The sequence below is a fragment of the Macaca thibetana genome, chromosome 18 (assembly GCF_024542745.1).
Source record: "Macaca thibetana thibetana isolate TM-01 chromosome 18, ASM2454274v1, whole genome shotgun sequence".
NCBI classification, from domain to species: domain Eukaryota; kingdom Metazoa; phylum Chordata; class Mammalia; order Primates; family Cercopithecidae; genus Macaca; species Macaca thibetana.
Window position 1 is genome coordinate 21,562,268 of NC_065595.1, and position 18,995 is coordinate 21,581,262.

General features: G+C 42.3%; 1 protein-coding gene and 1 pseudogene across 4 annotated transcripts in view; one reads left to right on the forward strand and one right to left on the reverse strand.

Moving 5' to 3' along the window:
- Nucleotides 1-10,841: 10,841 nt before the first annotated feature.
- LOC126941082 (60S ribosomal protein L9-like) lies at nt 10,842-11,758 on the reverse strand (annotated as a pseudogene).
- A 2,046-nt stretch (nt 11,759-13,804) lies between these two features.
- Nucleotides 13,805-18,995, forward strand: part of ALPK2 (alpha kinase 2) — a 144,063-nt gene continuing 138,872 nt past the window's right edge. For all 4 annotated transcript variants that reach the window (XR_007721299.1, XM_050768010.1, XM_050768012.1 and 1 more), the window contains exon 1: nt 13,805-14,161. The gene's annotated coding sequence lies outside the window, so the exon portion shown is untranslated. The remainder of the gene's footprint in view (nt 14,162-18,995) is intronic.

Below are 18,995 nucleotides of genomic sequence, written 5' to 3' on the forward strand. Positions count from 1 at the left end.
CTGGAGTGCAGTGGTGCAATCTCGGCTCACTGCAAGCTCCGCCTCCCGGGTTCATGCCATTCTCCTGCCTCAGCCTCCTGAGTAGCTGGGATTACAGGCGCCCGCCACCACGCCCAGCTAATTTTTTTGTATTTTTAGTAGAGACGGGGTTTCACCGTGTTAGCCAGGATGGTCTCGATCTCCTGACCTTGTGATCCACCTGCCTCAGCCTCCCAAAGTGCTGGGATTACAGGCGTGAGCCACTGCGCACAGCCTATACTCATTCTCATTCTCGATCCATTCTTATGCTACCCTCTACATCTCCTCAGCTATCTCCACCACACTATCAATCTCATTCACTATCTCCTAGCTGTTTCTAATTCTTCTTTAACAAACAATTGCTGGCTTTGCATTTCTCTTTCCTCCAAAATCGTAGAGGCCTCTACTTGCTCACTGCTAAAAAAAAGAGGACTCTGTATATTTTTAAATGAAGAGTGTTGTTTTTACCTAAATCAATCTGGCCTGGTATATGACAACATAAAAAACTCAGGGATAGAGCCCAAAAAACTCACCAACCAAGCAAATAATCATGCTGAACCACTTTGGGCACTCTCTAATTAGATGTCCTGGGTCTTCCCAACTCTTAGTCCTTTAATACCTGTTTTTCTCCTTCTCTTATTTGCACCTTCTGTCTTCTGTTTAGTTTCTCACTTCATAGAAAACCACATCCAGGCCATCACCAATCATTCTATACGACAGATGCTCCTTGTAACAACCCCACAATATCATCACCCCTTATCACAAAATCTTCCTTCAGCTTAATCTCTCCCACTTTAGGTTCCCACACTGCCCCTAATCCCGCCCGAAGCAGCTCTGAGAAACATCACCCATTATCTCTCCATACCACCCCCCAACATTTAACTGCCCCAACACTTCAACACTATTTTGTTTTATTTTTCTAATTAATATAAAAAGACTGGAATGTCAGGCCTCTGAGCCCAAGCCTGCACATATACATCTGGATGGCCCAAAGCAACTGAAGAATCACAAAAGAAGTGAAAATGGCTGGTTCCTGCCTTAACTGATGACATTACCTCATGAAATTCCTTCTCCTGGCTCAGATGCTCCTCCACTGAGCACCTTGTGACCCCCGCCCCTGCCCACCAGAGAACAACTCCTCTGATTGTAATTTTCCGCTACCCACCCAAATCCTATAAAACTGCCCCACCCCTATCTCCCTTCACTGACTCCTTTTTTGGACTCTGTCCACCTGCACCCAAGTGAAATAAACAGCTTTGTTGCTCAAACAAAGCCTGTTTGGTGGTCTCTTCACACGGACATGCGTGACACTCAAGATTTTTTCTGGGACTGACATTAATTTTTACATGAATTCCTCTCCTATAAATACCCATATTTCCCTGTCTGTGAGTAACTTGCCAGTAATCCTACACTTACACGTTTTCTGATGAAGCGTACTATCACATCTGCCCTCGGGCCCAGCTCCGTAATTGGCAGGGCCCATGGCACAGTGAAAATGCAAGGCCTGTTGTTCAAAAATGAGTAACTTCAGGATGGTAACAACAGAACATTTAAAAAGCACAGGGTCTTTGTAAACAAGGGGCCCTGTGTGTCTGTACAGGTCGTAGGCTCACGAGGCCATCCCTGCCTGCTTTCCATTAATTATATTTCATCCATACTAAACTACTTTTGCAGTTCTCTTAAACAAGCCAAGCTTTTACTTATCACTTTGCACAAGCTGTTGTTTTTATCCGGATATTCTTCCATAGACCCTGCATCCTCCTCCCTGAAACTTCTACCCATCCATCACAATCCCTCAGATGTCATTTCCATGAGGCATTCTTTGTTCCAATCCTGGTAAGTGTTCCTCCTCTAGCTCTCTTGGCTACCTGTGCATACCTCCCTAAGGGCAGGAATTTTGTCTCTGCAAATCTCGGTGCCCAGCCCCTATCATAGTGCTGATTACTGACAATTAGTGGGTACTTCCCACATAGGAAGTAAGGTGTTAGGAATAGTGCATAAGTAACTCACTTAATCCTCACATCAACCCAAGGAAGGAGCTGTATCATTCTCATTTAACAAAGGAGACTCTGGGAGATAAAACACGTCCAGGTTCACACATCTTGGGGCAGAGGTGCTAATAAGAGTGAACTGAAGTTAATCATATTATTTATTCTCACCAGTAGCCTAAACCATGATAGATTAGTAAGCCTACGTTTGAAACTGCACGGTGTAAACAAACCTAAGAAAACAGGTAACTCCTCTGATCAGACTCTTTTATTTAAATAGTACAAGAGTACATTTGCATATTAAAGAGGGTGTCTTTTTACTGCCCCACACCTCAACCCATTGCCCAAATTTTTAATGATGACAGTTGAAACTCAGAATCAACCTTCGAGTTTCATTGCTTTGAGGTAAATGTTTGCTCTCTTTGGGCATTCTCTTTAAAATGCAAATGTTCTCCAATGTTAAAGCATTAAATTACTAACAGTATATTGAGTATGAATTTTTCACAGACTTTTACTCTAGCCTCAAGCAGACTGGAAAAATACTGGGCAGAAAATGATTACACAATCTGGCGAAATGTGGTTGATTGTCTATAAATGTCTTAAAGTAGTGATTCATGGTGTGCTGTTCACTGGGAGCTTAAACTGTTGATTTGTGGCCCTGTATGCAGATCCACTGAATGAGAGTCTCTGGGCCCCTAAAATCTGCATCTGAATGAGAGCCTTGGGTGATTCTGATGCATAGTAAAGTTCAAAACTAACTGCTTTAAGGTCTATTAAGCTTACAATAAAATGAGATTAAAATATCCTGCAGTCTATGTTTTGTTATTCTCACTACTTTTATACTGATATGAAAATTATAGGGGATAATAGTCCCACAATAGTACATGGTCAGGGCAGAGGAAATTTGAAAATGGGGAGAAAATGGGATTGAAAGAAAAGGCCTAGAAAATGACACTTCAAAAATTCAGTTTTTGGCCAGGTGCAGTGACTCATGCCTATAATCCCAGCACTTTGGGAGGCTGAGGCAGGAGGATCACTTGAGCTCAGGAGTTTAAGACCAGCCTAGGCAACATGCTGAAACCCCATCTCTACAAAAAATACAAAAATTAGCTCAGTGTGGTGGTGTGCACCTGTAGTCCCAGCTACTAGGAAGGCTGAGGTGGGAGGATGGCTTGACCCCAGGAGTTGGAGGCTGCAGTGAGCAAAGACCATGCCATTGCACTCCAGCCTGGGCAACAAAGCCAGACTCAGCCTCAAAAAAAGAAAAAAATTTTTTTTTTTTTTTTTAGTTTTTCCTTGGGCTGGTACTGTACCTGTTAAAGCTTCACAGGATAACTAGGATCGATTTTACATTCCACCTTAATTAGTGCTATTTGCTAAGTTAGTCTTTTGAGAGTGAATGAGCATATATTGCAGTGAGAAGACCATGTATCTAAGAGCCATCCATCCATTCACTCAAGGACTGTCATTTGAGCCAGTGCAAGCCAAACACTGCACGAACTGCTGGAGATAGAAGGGTGAACAAACATCTCATAAGACTTACGGACTGGTTAGAGAGAGAGGCAACAAAATTAGATATTGATATTGATATTTGTTTTCAAAACTTTAGTTTCGGAGTAATGGAATAAATTGCTATGTTAATGACAAAAACAGAAAGCGAGTTTGTTATTGCATTTCAGCTTTACTATATGGGGAAAAGTTAACATGGGGACTTACAGGGTTTGAGACTGTTTTTCTTTTCAGCCAGGCAATGGGTAAGAAAGCATTGTGGCACAAGTAATGAATTCATCAGCAATGTAAATGGTTCCCTGAACACCAGGAATTCTTCTGTTTTAATGGTGCGGTTTTTCAGAATGCAGCAGAATTATCTCCACTTCCTACCCTACCACGTCTTTGAGTGTGTCTGGATCTTTGTCTGAATCTGTGAAGTGAGTAAAATGAGGAAGTTGGATGGGGTAGTTGCAAAGTGCTTTTGAAGTTATTCTTGTTCTTCTGTAACCGCCCAGTGGATTATTCTTGGCTAGTGCCCAGATAGAACCGATTTATTGAGACAAGAGAATTGCAACGGAGAAAGAGTTTTATACACATAGAGCCAGGTAAACTCAGGAATGTCAAGTGGAGATGTTTTAGCTTTATTCTATTTGTGATGGGGAATCACAGAAGATTTATAAGCAAGAGAGAGATGAAAAACAAGTGTCTGGCCAGGCACAGTGGGTCATGCCTGTAATCCCAGCACTTTGGGAGGCTGAGGCGGGTGGATCACAAGGTCAGGAGTTCGAGACCAACCTGGCCGATATGGTGAAACCTCATCTCTACTAAAACTACAAAAATCAGCCAGGCGTGGGGCAGGTGCCTGTACTCCCAGCTACTTGGGAGGCTGGGGCAGGAGAATCACTTGAACCCGGGAGGCAGAGGTTGCAATAAGCAGAGATCACACTGCTGCACTCTAGCCTGGGTGATAGAGCGAAACTTGGTCTCAAAAAAAAAAAAAAAAAGGAAAACAAATATCTAAGAAGATTGGCCTGATGGCTGTCTGAGTAGCCCCCATGGTAGTGGCTGTGGTGCTGGGAAGGGGTGGTGATGGTAGATTTGGAAAGAGGAGACTGGAAGGCTATTGCTGAGGTCTCATTACCGATGGGTACAGGGTAACAGACAGAAAAAAATGGACTCATAAATGAACACCGATAAAGCAAATGAGGATGAGAAGTGCTTGTGTAGCACACACACTTTAATTGGTAGTTAAATTATTCCTGTCACGTGCAGCCACATTTGCAGATTGGGAAGTTTTTCACTCTGTAGTGAAGTTCTTTCTGTCCTTAGGAAGACAAGTTTGGACAGCTTACAAGAAAGGGGGCTGTAGAACACAGAGAGCAGAAAGGGCCAAGTTCTCAAGGGTATAGTCATGGCCTCTCCCGGGGGCAACAAAGATGGGAGTTTGCGAGGCTGGCACAACTGAGCCCAGAACTTAGCCTTGTGGATCTTTTACACCAAGAAAAGGACTAGTTGCATGAGGCTTGGATGAGACCTAGCAGCTCAAGAAAGGGAAAGAGGGCAACTGGGGTAGACTGCACTTCAGAAAGCTGTGGCTTGGAGTGAACTTCCTTTGTGAAATTTTGCTACAGGCAAGAAACTTAAGTTTTCTTCCTGAGTTATCAATCAGTTAGAATTGATCAAACTCTTAGTTGGCCATGTAACCATAAAAGTAAATGGTAGGGACAGGAAACACAATATTTTGCCAAAAACTCTGATTTAAGACCATGTAAGCTTCATTATGCCTTTTATATAAAAAGAATGTCATTAATACAGACCTTGGACACTGCATTCTTCAAGGCTCCCTGACCAGCCGGTAGCAGGTGGTGACAGAGTCCAGGAGCCCCATCTCCTGACCTTTGCAGAGCTCCTAGAGCACCCTGTTCTCCCTGCTGCCTTTCCATTTGTCGGAGGACAGGCTTCACACTGTCTTCATACGTAAGGGAACAGCATAGTAACACTGTCAAATGAGCAATGGGACACGAGGCAGCTGGTGATAATTCTTGCCTTAGACTTTTGGCTCTCTGGGTATCTGTCACGAGGAATATCATGTTCAGGAGGATTTACTCACTAGGTATCTGCTTCTCAGACTCATGGGGATGAAAATCTGAAGTAGTCGTTCAAGTCACAGTTTTACCAAGTAGGTCTGATGCTTTGAACATGACGTAAGAATAAAAGTCAGAAAATACTCTATTGTAGGGCAAGATAAGCAAGGGATCCACTAACTGTTTTATTCTATTGTTCTACTTTTTAAAAAAACAATTGACCCAGCATTTTTGGAGGCCGAGGCATGTGGATCACTTGAGGCCAGGAGTTTGACCAGCGTGGCCAAGATGGTGAAACCCCGTCTCTACTAAAAATACAAAAAAAATTAGCTGGGGGTGGTTGTACGTGCCTGTAGTTCCAGCTGTTGGGGAGGCTGAGGCAGGAGAATTGCTTGAACACTGGAGGTGGAGATTGCAGTGAGCCGAGATCATACCACTGCACTCCAGCCTGGGCGACAGAGCGAGACTCCGTCACAAAAAAAAAAAAAAAAAAAAAAATTGAGACAGGCCCTCACTCTGTTTCCCAGGCTGGAGTGCAATGTGGCACAATCATGGCTCACTGCAGCCTTAACCTCTTTGGTTTGAGTGATCCTTTTCCTTCAGTCTCCTGAGTAGCTGGGACTACAGATGCATGCCACTATGCCTGGCTAATTTCTTTGGTAGAGACAGGATTTTGCTATGTTGCCTGGGCTGGTCTCAAACTCCTGGCCTCGAGTGGTCCTCCTGCCTTGGCCTCCCAGAGTGCTGGGATTGCAGGCTCAGGTCACTACACTCATCCATAAAAAGTTTTATTGAGGGATAATTTACATAAAATTTTATCATTGTTAGTGTACAGTATAACAATTTCTACTATATTTATGGGTTTGTGCAACTGCTATCATACTTCATTTTGAGAATAGTCCCATCGTCCCAAAATATTCTTTCATGTCTATTTGCAGCTAACCCTGCTTCCCCCAGCCTTAGGAAACCACTGATGTTTTATCTCTATAACTTTGTCTCTTTTGACTTTCATAACATTGGAATATTTCAATATGTAGTCTGTTGTGTCTGGCCTTTTTTAGTTAGCACAGTGTTTTTGAGGTTTATCCAAGTTGTAACATGAATCAATTGTCCTTTGCTTTTTGTTCTTGAATAGTACTTGCCTTATCCATTCATTGGTTGACAGACATTTGGATTGTTTTCAGTTTTTGGCATACAGGTTGTTATTTGAACTTGTGTTGTTATTTCTCATAGGGAAGGTTCTAGAAGTGGAATTGCTGAGTCATATGGCAAGCTTGTGTTTAATGTTTTAAGAAATGACCAATTATTTTCCAAAGTGGCTGTCCTACTTTACACTCCCACCCGCAGTGTATTAGGGTTCCAGTTTCTTCTTCACATCCTCATTATATTTGGTATTGTTCATCTTTTTTTTTATTATTATTATAGCCATCCTTGTGGGCATTGTGGGTTTTTTTCAATATTTTTTTCTATTTCTTTATTTTATTCATTGTGTTTCCATTTTAATTTGTATTTCTTTATTGATTAAAGGTGTTGAGTATCTTTTTTTTCTTTCCAGACAAAGTCTCGCTTTGTCACCCAGGCTGGAGTGCAGTGGCACACCCATGGCTGACTGCAGCCTTGACCTTCCAGGTTCAAGTGATCCTCCCACTTGAGCTTTCTGAGTGGCTGGGTCTGCAGGTGCACACCACCACGCCCAGCTAATGTTTTGTTTTTGTGTTTTTTGGTAGAGATGGGGTATTGCTGTGTTGCCAGGGCTAACCTAGAACTCCTGGACTAAAGCAATCCTCACACGTTGGCCGCTCAAAGTGCTGGGATTACAGGTGTGAGCCAGTGTGGCTGGCCTAACGTGTTGAGCATCTTTTCATGTGCTTATTAGCCATCTATAGATTTTCTTTGGTGAAATGTATATTCAAATCTTTCGCCCATGTTTTAAATTGGGTTTTTGTTATTTATCTATCGAAAGATGGGGTCTCACTCTGTTGCCCAGGCTGGAGTACAGTGGCGTAATCGTAGCTCACTGCAGTCTCAAACTCCTGGGCTCAAGCAATCTTCTTACTTCAGCTTCCCCAGTAGTTGGGAGCATAGGCACATGCCACTATCCCTATCTATGGGTTTTTAATATTTTTATTGTTGAGTTTCATGGGTTTTTAAAATATATATTCTGCTCTCCCCGCCTCAGCAAACCAATGCGGAAACAAAAAACCAAAAATCACATGTTCTCACTTACAAGGGGAGCTGAATGATGAGAACACATGGACACGTGGCGGGGAACAACACATACTAGGGCCTGTTGAGGGCTGGTGGGGAGGGTGAGCATCAGAAAGAATAACTAATAGATGCTAGGCTTAATAACTAGGTGATAGGTTGATCTGTACAGCAAATAATCATGGTGCACTTTTGCCTATGTAACAAACCTGTACATCCTGCACATGTACCCTGGAACTGAAAAGTTGTTGAAAAATAAAATAAAATAAATAAAATATATATTCTGACTGTACATCCTTTGTGATGTATATGATTTGCAAATATTTTCTCCCAGTGTGTGGCAGGTAATGATGGCTTTTGAAGCACAAAAGTGGCATTTAAGTTTCTTCCATTTTCAAGTCTGCCTGATAGTCACTTTTTGTTGGGCCCTTTCACGTCTCATCTGAGCATGCTGGGAATGTGTGGATAGCCAGGTTCCCCTTGATCTGCCCTGCACACACATGCAGCCCACATCAGCCAGATGCTTGCCCCAATCCCGCTCCACTCGCCTGCTGCCAAGATCATGTCCATCAACAACACTGCTGTGCATAGACGTTGTCCACTGCTTCAAATCCAGTGAACCCCTTGACCATGGGAGTGAAAATGCCAGTGCTCACAGCTGGCCCTGGAAGAGCCCCTTTGACAGCAGAACAGGATAGGGGAATGGGAGCAGCTCCAGGCAAAAGCACTGCAGAGACTCACTGTTAGTAGTTTTAGTTTAGTTTAGAAATTTTCCACCATAAATGCTTTTCAAATTGTTATATGCCTTTGGTTGATGAAAATATCCAGCAGTTTTAGTAATGAGTATGTGTTGCTCTATAATCAGAAAAAAGACCAAACAAAGTAAACTGTTCCAAAGCAGTACATATAACACACGCAAATATTTTTAAAATTTTAAGTTTTCACACTAACTAATGAATTTTACTTAGCATTTGTGAAACAGGGCCTCACATTTACAAAATTGGAATTTTGCTCCTGTTCTGAGAGTTGCAATGATTTTTGTGACTGTTCTAAAACTGAAACTGAAGCACTAGAATGAACCATGACAAACTTTTATCTTGGAAACTTGGGTACTTTTTGTTCAGGTACTTAGATTGTCATATTTTGTGACATTGAATTTTGAGCTGGTTTTGCTATTTTGGTTTTAGGTAGCTCAAATACAGTCCTTCAGGAACATGATGGATAAAATACTTCTGTGTCTGTGAACCTAACTGCCATTTGTAAATTTGCTACTCTGGGGGAAAATGAATTCCAGGTTCCAAACAACGCTCAAATGCTTGAATGAGTCCCTCTCAGATATATCAATTCTGAAAAAATTGCATTTTTACTGTTGTTTTGCAATTTTTTTTTTTTTTGAGACAGGGTCTCACTCTGTTGTCCAGGTTGAAGTGCAATGGCACAATCATGGCACACTGTAGCTTCAAATTTCTAGGCCCAAAAGTCCTCCCACTTCGGCTTCCTGCCGAATAGGGAGGAGGACCACAGGTGTACACTACCACACTCGGCTAATTTTATGATGTTTTGTAGAGACAAGGTCTCACTATGTTACCCAGGCTGGTCTCAAAGTCCTGAACCCAAGTGATCCTCCTGCCTCAGCCTCCCAAACTATTGGGATTGCAGGTGTGAGCAACCATGCCTGGCTTGTTTTGCAAATATTTTAAAATTCCATCTTCTCATTAAGAATATTATAGAAAGATGTTACCTGGGATGAAAAACATCATGAGAGAACAGAGTTTTATTTACATTAATATTTCTTTTGCCACTGCACTTGAGCGGGGATAATGCCTATTTAGTTCACCTACCCAAGTGACTGGAAGCCATTTTAAATAGATGAACTGGGCCGGGCACAGTGGCTCACATGTGTGATCCCAGCACTTTGGGAGGCTGAGGCAGGTGGATCACCTGAGGTCAGGAGTTTGAGACCAGCCTGACTAACATGGTGAAACCCTGTCTCTACTAAATACACAGAATTAGCTGGACGTGGTGGTGCATGCCTGTAATCTCAGCTACTTGGGAGGCTAAGGCAGGAGAATGCTTGAACCCAGGAGGCAGAGGTTGCAATAAGCTGAGATTGCACCATTGCACTCCAGCCTGGGCAACAAGAGCGAAAACTCCGTCTAAAAAATAAAATAAAATAAAATAAATAAATACATAAATGAACTGAATGAAGGTTGTAAATGCATGATTCAGGTCACATCTGCTAACGGGAATCCCTGGACCCTGGATAGGGATGAGTTGTTGGGGAGGGAGGCTCTCGGTGCTCCAGAGAAGTTCCCCAAACACTGACAGTTCTCTTTGCAGGAGTGACCTGCTCCGTTCTAGCCTGGCCCGAGGACCCTGGCAGAGTCCCTGATCTGCCACGTGATTGGTACTAAGCCTCCGCCAAGAATGTGCTTTGCTGGGAAAGACTGTGCCATCAACCTTGCCACTAGTGTTCAAGGGCCTTCCGTGCCAGGAAGAATAAAATGAGCAGATAAACCTCTCACGTACCAATCGCAGTCCACATTATAGGAGCACAAAGCAGCATAAGAGCCTAATGAATTTGCTTTAATTGTTCAGATTAGTTGGGAACTGATTCAGTCCCAGTCTCCAGCAGACCTAGGGTGGTCAGTGAACCTAGGGTGGTCAGCGAACCAAGTGGCGCTCATTCATTCAAGAAACCAAGAAAATAAGAGTTGGAACTTGGGAAAGCTGAAAAGGCCTTTCAGAGAGAATTAATAAACATCTGATACAAAAATACATTTCCAACTCCATTCCTTAGAAGGAAAAATCTTCCCGAAAATTAAGTTTTAAAAAAATTCTCCCTATAGTTTCAGAAAAATAGAGGTTAAACATAATTTCTTATACTCTACACTACTTTACTTGGCATAATGCTAAACATTTTTATGTCTTTACTTTTAATCTCAAACTTACATTTTTTTTTCAATTGAGGTATTTTATTGAATTGTTAAATATCACACAGAGTTCTGGGGAATCATCTGGCATCTTGTCTGTGCAGTTAGACAGCTCTTAGATCTTATTTACCAGGCTGCTGAACTTCTCCTTGTTCAGAGATATAGACACCATCCAAACATTTTCTGATTTTTTTTTTTTTTTTTTTTTTTTTTTTTTGAGGTAAGCTCTCACTCTTTCACCCAGGCTGGAGTGCAGTAGCATGACCAGGGCTAACTGCAGCCTCAACCTCCTGGGTTCAAGCCATCCTTCCACCTCAACCTCTCAAGTAGCTGGGGCTACAGGCACACGCCACCACACCTGGCTAATTTTTGTGTTTTTTTTTGTAGACAGGGTTTCAACCATGTTGCCCAGGTTGGTCTCAAACTCTTGTGCTCAAAGGATCCACCCTCCTCAGCCTCCCAAAGTGCTGGAATTACAGGCATGAGCCCCTGCTCTTTGCCAATATCCTCGTTTTTAACTGTTGTGGCTTGCTGAATCAAAGCAACTGAACTTGAAACAAGTTCACTATCATTTCCTTCAAGAACTAACTCATCTTTCTGGGCTTGAGATACTGAATGAGCAACACCTGGCCTCATCCAAACCCTGCAGATTTATTTTCCACCCAAGAAATTTCAGACTTCAACAAAAGACTCCTGGCTAACAATGTTGATGGGGAAGTGAGCATGCACAGCCCTCATCTTACTACAGAAGCCCTGTGCAGCACCCTGGATCATGTTCTGTTTATGACTACAAATAGTGCCAACAGTAGCCAGGTCCTTTCTATTTCCCCACACTTTGTCCACCTGGAGCCTCTTCTTTTCCTTTCTAAGGAGACTGAGTTCTTCACTGATGTAACTGAAGTCCCTCCACAGGGATCCTCTGGGGCCCTTCACAATAACTATGTCCCTTCAGAGTGATGTTGACATCTTCGGGAATGTCAACAGTCTGATTGCTAAGAATGGTCTTCAGTCTCACAGTAGATGTGACAAAGAGAGTCATGTATTTTTTGATGCTATTAGCGGATATATGCCTTTCTTTTTCTCTTCAATGTCTTACTTCTTCCATCCTTCCTTCGATATTCGCAGAAAATTCAGAACTAATGTCCTGGACTAATTTGAGGTTTTTTTTTTTTTTTTTTTTAAGACGGAGTCTTGCTCTGTCCCTCAGGCTGGAGTACAGTGGCGCAATATTGGCTCACTGCAATCTCCACCTCTTGGGTTCACGTAATTCTCCTGCCTCAGCCTCCTGAGTAGGTGGGATTACAGGCGTGAGCCACGACACCCAGTTAATTTTTATATTTTTAGTAGAGACGGGGGTTTCACCATGTTGGCCAGGCTGATCTTGAACTCCTGACCTCAAGTGATCCACCTCCCTCAGCCTCCCAAAGTGCAGGGATTACAGGCCTACTTTGAGTTTAATTCCAAGATTTCTGTTTCTGATTTTCTTTTGTGCCTCCTCCCCCAGACCTAAGATTGAAACATACATTCTGTGGCTGCAAATTCATGAGATGAATAAAACAAATACAGTTAAATCCATTATATGTATGTATGTACGTGTGTATATAGATGCATGTATGTGTGTATTCATGCATGTATGTGTGTGTGTGTGTATCTATATATACACATATATAAACCTTCTGCTCTTTACATTTATTTTGCTAGGAGATGAATGCTAGGAGTTGAGGGAATTGGTTTTTCAAGTTATTTCAGAGAAACAAAATTAAGTTTCATAGTGAATTTTAACTTGTCCATTTAAGAACTCCCAGGCAACACTTCTTTCACAACCATATCACATTTATCTATTGCTTTGGGACATTCCTTCACTTTTGACTTTATCCTCTCTGTGGCATGCCATAGCATTTGTTTATTCTTTATCTTCACACCTTCCTCCTCTCTTCATTCCCAACCTGAAGTTATCTCCTTTTTCTTATCTGGAACAGACCTTACATTGTGAAGACCTCAGCTTTCCACAAAGCCAACCATTTGCAAAGAGCTGGTCATTTCTGTGCTCTGTGGCATTTCCTCGGTGTGTTCCCCAGGAGATAGTCATCATTTTACAGTGTCTCAGCTTTCATATTTTTTTTCTCATAGGAAGATAAAACTGAAAAACAGAACACGTCATCCCTATGCTTCTTAATATTTCATCATTTCAGAGGATTTTTCATCTTGTGAAAAGTTGCATTCCATCAAGGGGTAGTGATGTACATGCTGTGCTGCGTAAAACAATTTGCTTTTGAGGATTGCAGTGCTCAACACAGAGTGAGTATTTACAGCTATGTCCCTTTCAAAGTCACCCCTGGAGCTGCTAATTTGAGCCGTCTCCGTGAGTCTCGAAAGAGATTTCTGTCTAAGCTGTCAATTTCCAGGTGTCATACATTAAAATATTTTTGGGGAGAGGCTAAGTAGTTACAGAATGATGCTAAAGGATTCTCTATGTTTTTAGACTTGGATAAAATTCAGTAAAAGAAATGCCCATATTACAAAATCTGCTTTCCCAATAAGAACCATTCCAGGCAATCTAAAGGAACAGAACCTGTGGTATTTCTTCTGTGAATTTCTTCTGATCTTTGTCCATTCTTTTCTTTCTATTATAGTCAAAATAGGAAGGTGTGTGTGTATGTGTGTGTGTGAGAGAGAGACAGACAGACAGACAAAGGGGGTATGGAGGGTGAGGAGGGTGGATCCCGCCTTCCTTCTGTGGCTTCTGCCTTTCTCAGAGAACTTCAGAGGACGGCTATGATACCTGTTCTAAATGAACAACATATAACTTGTATTTTTATCTCTCCGCCACCCCCTCCATGGGTTTCCTATGTGTACTTCAAATGCCTGATAACCTTGGTACGAGAACTGGTTGTGTTACTCCGGCCTTAATCCCTTTATCAGGCAGCAAGTTTTTCCTTTCCTAAGGGGTGAGCAACTAAGCCCAGGGTCCAGCATGGGCTTTGTAGAGAGCTGCTCGGTCTCCCGAGCAGCAGCCAGTGACAGCTCATCTGGGTTTCATCAGCTCCCTGGGGCTGCATTTCACCAGGCCCCCTTGCCAGGGCCTCCCCGGCGTGTCAACAAGTGTTGCACCTACTGCAGAAACAGCCCTCAAGTTTCATCACAGGGATGCTAAAATATATTCTCCAGCTTCAGCTATGACCTAGTTCATTGAAGGGCGGGGGAAAAATGCTCTTCTTCCAGAACTTCCCTGGGCATGGAATTTCCCCTCTTAGGAAGATATGAACTTTCTGGAAGCAGACCCATCTGTGCTTTGACCTGATCGTGGAAAAGACCCTGGACCCTGTAAACTCCTTCGAATCCCTGTCCCGGGAACACCCAGTCAATGCCTCACACACAGCCTGGGGAAGCCACAGCCGAGCCAGCCCTCCTATAACATTTCTTGGACAAAGAGTATTGAAAAGTAAGTATGTAGACTTTGGTTTTTACATAAGGAATGGCTGTACTTTCAATATATTGTTGTTAACATTTTCTGCAACAAAGAATGAAGCAGATTGTTTCCTTATGAAATAGAATGAGATGAAACAAATAGGGGCTATATGGGATATTTGGGTATATAAGGTTTTAAAGTGGGCAAATTCTCATGGTCTTGTAATTTAAGTCCATTTTGGCACTTTTTGAAAATTATTGCTATTTTTAAAGGTGTGCTTATTTTGGCTTGACAATAATGAATGAAAATAGTTTCTTTCACATCATGTCTATGTTAGCAGTTAGAAAAAATATACAGGATGACTCGAAGCAGTGAGATGTAAAGCTTTGCAAAGTAACATAAAAAGTTAAGTTAATTATCCAGGTAACTCAGGCCCCAGAGACTTTTGTCTGAAATATTTGAGTATTTTAGTTAAGAGTTATTCCTTTTACTGTGAATTACTGAATGATTGAAAATCTCTCCTATCTGGGTAGACACAGAAGTATATTGTCTGACAACAGGTAATACAATTTGCTGAAAAGCTATCAGGCATTTCAAAATGGCTGATGTAAGCATTTATTGTAAAAAAAATAGATTTTAAAAAAAATTTAAGGCAAAAAGTCAGCCAAAAAAAATCCATCAATTAAATGCCACCACTGTCACATTACAGTTTAATGAACACATCTAAACCTTAAAAGCCCTGATTAAGGGTGTCAGTTACAGACATTTGGCAATCATTTAAAAATAGATAAAAGCAAGAACAGCATTTAGAGCTGCTTCTGCTCTAATTATTTTCTTTCCACAACCTTTTCCTTATGTAAAGGTAGCCTTTATTTCTAAAGATTAATTAACCAGGAACGGTAATTCCAGAGATATGTGATATGTTTTATAACTCTATATCAACTAAGGACAAATTGAAGGAGTTTTTGCTGTGTGGCTTCTGTACTGAAACCAAGGATGTTGTGGGTTACCTTCCGAATCAACAACTTCACAAATCCTGTATTAGAAAGCATGGATGGCCAATAACCACGTTCAGATCTTGGAAATTGGACTTAAAACAAACTAAATGTACTTTCGCTCCTGAATTACATTGTCCTTTGTTGTTGTTGTTTTTATTTTTTTGCTTGTTTTGTGTTTTTAGACAGAGTTTTGCTCTTGTTGCGCAGGCTGGAGTGCAATGGCTCGGTCTTGGCTCACTGCAACCTCCGCCTCCTGGGTTCAAGTGATTCTCCTGCCTCAGCCTCCCGAAGTAGGTGGGATTTCAGGTACCCACCACCACGCCCAGCTAATTTTTTTGTATTTTCGGTTGAGACGGGGTTTCACCATGTTGGCCAGGCTGGTCTTGAACCCCTGACCTCAGGTGATCCACTCGCCTCGGCCTCCCAAAGTGTTGGGATTACAAGCGTGAGCCACCACACCCAGCCTACGTTGTCTTTTTGATGTTTTCACCAAACATTTAATCACAATTTGGGGAAGTTTTTAGGTAGGGCAGAGTTCCTGTTGTCATTACCTGCCAAGTTTTTTTCTCCTCCAATTTCATGAGTTTTTAACAGCCTCCTGAACACTCGCATGTAGGTATCAGCCCCTGTGATGGGGATGCAGTTGAGTTAGTGTCTTACTCCGGATGGAGGTGGGAGAAGCAGGGGAGGTCCTAAGAAAGATTTTGGAGTCAGATTTGGAATTGACTCCCAACTTTAGCATAACTTTTCAATCTGTTTGAACCCCAGTTTACTCATCCGTAAAATCATAACAGTATTCACTTTAACAGAATTGATGGGGGATTAGATGAATAAATATACCTAAAGTATCTGTTGAATCATAGTTTCTCAACAAAAGTTTGTTTTTCACCTTAATTAAAAGCTTCTCTTTTTTTTGCTGAAACTTTAGAATAATACCATAAAATAAACTATATAAAGTAATAGAAACTGTACATTATAAGCATCACTGCAATAATTAAATAAACATAACGATTAGATTCCTTGAGAAAAATTCTATACTTGGAAACAACGTCTTTGAAAACAAAATAAGAAAAAAAGATTATATTTTAGAATGTATCTATGATAAATAAGAAAAAAAATTTTTTTACTGAAAATAGTTGATGGATAATTGATGCTTATTATCTAAAAGCAGAAGTAGAGATTTATCAACATCCCCTGGGAATGCTTTTTAATACACACCAGTATCATATTTCAATATGAGTGTTTGGGAATCCATAGTAATGAAAGGCCTGTGATCACGATGAAAACTATGAAAATGAAGGTAGACGCCCAGCCTTTCCTCAAAGATTATAGTCGAGTCTTGCATTGAGAGAGGTGGGGGCGGGAGTGGAGGTGAAAATTCTCTGAACTGGGCCAGCCATTGGCGGAGCTGAGCAGGGGGAGTAGCTCTGGGCCAGCTCAGAAGAAGTGTCCTTTCCAGGGTAGGGATCGCACTGTGGGCTAGAATTGGGCGGGGTCAGTGATAAAAGTACACAATGAATAGGGAGAAAGGCCAGTCAGGGACGGGAGGGAGCAGATGAGATTCACAAGCCGGCTTGTGGGCTGGCTCCCGAGAACTTTATCAGACATCTTTCTCATTGCCCCTTGTTTTCACTGAGATACCCCACAGCTTTTCCCCGGGCACATCGCAGTACCTTGATACATTCTTCACTTCGGTTACAGACAGGTTCACAAGGAACCCAGGATATGTTACTCTGGGTTGGATGCTGCCAAAAAGAAAAACTGAAAATGCAAACATGTAAAGCAACTTGGGAGAATGTAATCACGTCATCTTGGGGTTGGCGAAAACGAAAGAATATACATTTGACCTACATTAAATAAAACATTTAAACATGTTTCGAGCCCTTATTGGGATCTCCGCCTATGCATACCAACTTGGCATGGCCCAAACAGACAAAACTGATCAGGAGACTTCAGACATCAGCTCAAAGAGACAGGGAGCAAGTTGAAGAGAAGCTCAGTTCCGAGAGTTCAGGTCTGGATACACTGCACCCTCCCTCTGGAGGGCCAGCCTGGAGAACTGCTATCTGTGTTAGATCTGTGTTAGGATAGAACTGCTATCCTTATGTCTGGGCTGCACAACTCACCTGGGTTTTCACTTGATCTTCAGCCCTGCTCTTAGACAACCAGGCCCCTGCTCTTAGACAAACAGGCTCATTTGCTCCTCAACCCCTAGTTTAAGACCTTCCTCTGAGCCCAGTGGTTCTTAAACTTCCAAGTGCAACAGAATCTAAAGAGCTTGTTAAAATAAAGCTTGCTGGGCTCCACCCCCAGAGCTTCTGATTCTGAAGTTTCCAAGAATTTGCATTTCCTCCTTGTTCCCAGGAAATGCTGATGGCGTGGCCCAGGGGCCACTCTGAGAACCACTGCTATAGCCATTTCTTCGGCCTGCAGTTCCTGAAGAAAACCTATTTGTGTTTATTCTTTTCAACCACCAAACTTTCCTTACTTCTCAGGGGATACCAGAGACACAGATACAATGTGCTAGTGTTGCAAACATAAAAGGTGAACCCATCAGGTGCCCTGCAGGCAAGCAGTTTACAGTCTAGCTGCTGGGGGTGACACTGAGTGAGGGACAATACCCTGAGGCTAATGGTGTCTAGTTTTTAGGGGCTTTTTCTTTTTTTCCAGCTGAGGATATCAGGGAAGCCTTCAAAGAGAAACCAGCATTTGAGCTAGGGGTTTGAAAACCTGGCGGGGTGTTTGAACAGGCTGGTGGTCCTTCCATGTAAAGGAAATCCAGAAAAGCAAAATAAAAACATGGAGGGCAGAAAGAGAAAGGATGAATATGAAAATCAGAAATTAGTGTGGTTGGGCTACGCTTTTCACACTTCTCCTCCCCTGCCTTCTTGATGATGAAAGAATTGTCAAGAGTTGGATGGTTTTGATCAAGCCATTTAATCTTCAGTCCATTCCTTCTGTTGGTAACTTAGTTGTAACTTGGTGTCCAACAAAGAGATCTGGAATAGAGAGCCAAATGGTAGGAATTTCAGGCAGTGCGGGCCAGGGAGGAGAGGGCATGCCTTCTTGAAGCAACGAAGAAATCAACTTGGCCGGGCTTGGTGGCTCATGCCTGTAATCCCAGCATTTTGGGAGGCCAAGGTGGGTGGATCACTTGAGGTCGAGAGTTCGAGACCAGCTTGGTGAAACATGGTGAACCCCTGTCTCCACTGAAAATACAAAATTAGCTAGGCATGCTGGTACAGGCCTGTAATCTTAGCTACTTGAGAGGCTGAGGCAGGAGAATCGCTTGAACCCAGGAGACAGAGGTTGCAGTGACCCAAAATCGTGCCATTGCACTCCAGCCTGGGCAACAAGAGTGAAACTCTGTCTCAAAAAAAAAAAAAAAAAAAAAAAAAAAAAAAACAGAAGAAAGAAAGAAAAGAAAAGGAAAAACAGAAAAAAAGAAAGAAATCAACTCAAACTACCTTAATCAGTAACAGAAATTTATTGCTCGCACCATGGAAGAGTCCAGGAGTTTGGTCAGGACCCCGCTGTTTCTCTGCATTTCTGAAAGCTCTGCTCATCTCTGTTTTGGTTTTATCAGCTTTAGCACAGTCTCAAGATAGCTATTGGCCTCCGCTGAGGTTCACATGCTTTCCTTTTCCTGTGGATGACAGAGTGAACAACCTAAGCTTTGCACTGACTGGGTCTCCCCTGAACTACTTTTTGGAGAGTGCCACATGCGATTGACTTTGGTTAATGACTAGGTCAGTGAGCAAGTGCACCACAGTTTAGACCAATCAGAGCCAACAAAGCAGGAAGGCTGAGGTCTCGCCAACCAAGTCCCCAGGCTGCTGAGTGACGGGAGAGGCTGGGTTAGGAGGACA